Genomic DNA, 2926 nt, shown 5'->3' with positions numbered 1-2926 from the left:
TTGTGATAAGAGTTGTATGAGCCCCGACCCTCGGCCCTGAAACTCTGCCAGCTACCACCATGGAGTAGCTTTGGAGCTGGCAAAACCAAAGAAGTTATCTTCAGCATGGAGGAGACCTCTGTGAAAATGTTCCCGAGGGGCCGGCCCATGCCCATGTTGATCCCCGATGAGCTGGCGCCCACCTACAGCCTGGACACGCAATCGGAGCTGCCAGCTAGCCGGCTCAAGCTGGACTGGGTCTATGGGTACCAAGGCCGAGACTGCCGAAGCAACCTTTACCTGCTGCCCACCGGTGAGATCGTCTACGTTGTGGCCTCTGTGGCTGTGTTGTACAGTGTGGAGGAGCAGAGGCAGCGCCACTACCTGGGCCACAACGATGACATCAAATGCCTGGCTGTCCACCCGGACATGGTCACCATCGCCACAGGACAGGTGGCAGGCACCACAAAGAAGGGGAAGCCACTGCGGCCCCACGTGCGCGTCTGGGACTCAGTTTCCCTCTCCACCTGACACATGCTGGGCCTGGGGGTACTTGGCCAAGCTGTATGCTGTGTCGGCTTCTCCAAATCTAATGGGGGTACCCTGCTCTGTGCGGTAGACGAATCTAACGACCATGTGCTCTCTGTGTGGGACTGGGCCAAGGAAGCCAAAGTGCTGGTGGCCACCTTCCACCCCACCGACCCCATCTTGCTCATCGCCTGCGGGACATCCCACATCTACTTCTGGACCCTGGAGGGGGCGAGCCTGAGCAAGCGACAGGGCCTGTTTGAGAAACACGAGAAGCCGAGTATGTGCTGTGCGTGACCTTTCTGGAGGCGGGTGCCGTGGTCACTGGAGGCACTGGAGGGAACCTCTGTGTCTGGGGCAGAGGTGGGAATCGCATCACCCACGAGGTGCTGGGTGCTCATGATGGTGGCGTGTTTGGGATCTGCACCCTGCGGGACGGGACGCTAGTGTCTGACGGGGGCCGAGATCGAAGGGTGGTCCTCTGGGTTCCAACTACAGCAAGCTACAGGAGGTGGGGGTCCCCGAGGACTTTGGCCCGTTCGTACTGTGGCAGAGGGCCGAGGGGACACGTGGTATGTGGGCACTACCCGCAACTGCATCCCACAGGGTTCTGTCCACATGGACTTCTCCCTGGTAGTCCAGGGCCACGTGGAAGAGCTAATGGTGTCATTTATAAAAAGCCATAAAACAGAAAAATGGACCAATGCTGGAAAGCGATCAGCAGAGCGGTTGCCTGGGGAGAGGGAGAGGAGTTGGTTGGAAAGGGGGCTTTCTAGGGGGATGGGTATTCTCTCTCTTGGTTTTGTTGAAACCACAAAATGTACACGTTAAGCCTTGCATTCCATTGGGTATACATTTTACCACAAATGCAAGCAAACATAGCGCTCTAGTAAACCATCTGCCTCAGAAGTCCTGGGCAATGGCTGCAATGTACTCTGAAATACTTAAAAAGAGAGCGAGAAGGAGATGCATGAATAGAGACATCGATAGATGAACCAAATCAAATTCACTGCTGTCCGGTTAATTCGGAGTCACAGCGACCCTATAGGACTGGGGAGAACTGGCCCTGTGGTTTTCCCAAATGACTACTCTTCCTGGGAGTAGAAAACCTCATCTGTACTCAGAGGGGTGACTGCTGGTTTTGAACAGCTAACCTCATGGTTAGCAGCCCAACTCATAACCACTAGCCACCAGGGCTCCTGGCTAGATGAACAGATATGTAGACACAACAGAACAAAAGCCCCAAGTATGTTGTTGTCAACGGCTGTTGAGTCAGCCCTGACTCGTGGCAATGCATGGACTTCAGAAGAGACCAGTGCCTGTCCTGCGGCATCTCCCCAAAGATAAGTACGGCTGAGTCCACTCTTGCCAACACTGTGTGCCTTCCAACCTAGGGCTTCATCTTCCAGCACTATCTCAACAGCATCTTGGGATTCATCAGATTTTCACTGGAAAACCTTTGGGAGTAGATGACCAGGCCTTTCTGCCCACCCCATCTTTCTGTCTGGAAGCGCGGCAGAGGGTAGATGGCTCTGCTGGTCATTGTTGTACTGGTGGCCTAGCTTCCAGCATCATAGCAACACGTAAGCCACCACAGGGCAACAGATAGATAGATGGGTGGGGGAAAGCAAGTACCAAAAACCGAAACCAAACCCAGTGGTGTCTAGTGGACCGTCCGGTAGGGTTTCTAAGGCTATCAACTGCACAGAAGCACCTGCTGGTGGTTGGACCCTCAGTTAGCAGTCAAGGGCTTACTCACGGTACCACCAGGCTTCCGTAAATGTGAGTGATAGAATCTGGGTCCCAGAATCCAGGTGCTCATGGAAAAACTCATCATTTTGGTACATTTGAAAGGTGTTGGGGTTTTTTGTATCATTTTACTGGGGACTCTTACATCTCTTGTTACAATCCATACATTGATTGCAGCAGGCATGTTTGTACATATGTTGCCTTCATTCATTTATAGACATTTACTTTCTATCAAGCCCTTGGTATCAGCTCCTCATTTTCCCCCTTCCCTCCCCTCCCCACACCCCCTTGGTAGATTATAAATCATTATTAGTTTCATATCTTGCACATTTGAAAGTTTTCATACGGCCATGTTGCAGGGAAATGTGGTTGCCTCTGGGTGAGTCAGGGAGGGGAGGGGGCAGAATGAAAAAGGAACTTCCCCTTTTTGACTCTGCTTCTGATGGGTCGATTATTTTTTACAACTGTTTTTTAAATAGATTGTTTTTCCATCTACAAGCGTAACTAAAATCCCATCGGGCACGCTTTTATCCTCGGGGAATTTAGAATGGGATGGCAATTTTTAGGCAGCACACCTTTTGGAAGAGAAGCAGAACTAAAGATGTCAAGGATGTTTGTCTTGCTTGGATCCACAAGCAGTGCTCATGGAAGGTGAAGTCAAGACATCAAA

At 51.7% G+C, this 2926-nt stretch overlaps 1 pseudogene; it reads left to right on the top strand.

Moving 5' to 3' along the window:
- Positions 1-1976, top strand: part of LOC101639212 — a 3432-nt pseudogene extending 1456 nt beyond the window's left edge.
- Positions 1977-2926: the final 950 nt, after the last annotated feature.

Source organism: Echinops telfairi, unplaced genomic scaffold, assembly GCF_000313985.2.
Source record: "Echinops telfairi isolate 266 unplaced genomic scaffold, ASM31398v2 ScPeMD7_7420;HRSCAF=8458, whole genome shotgun sequence".
Classification (NCBI taxonomy): domain Eukaryota; kingdom Metazoa; phylum Chordata; class Mammalia; order Afrosoricida; family Tenrecidae; genus Echinops; species Echinops telfairi.
Note: the sequence above shows the minus strand (reverse complement) of the source record. Positions and strands in the feature narration are given on the sequence as shown.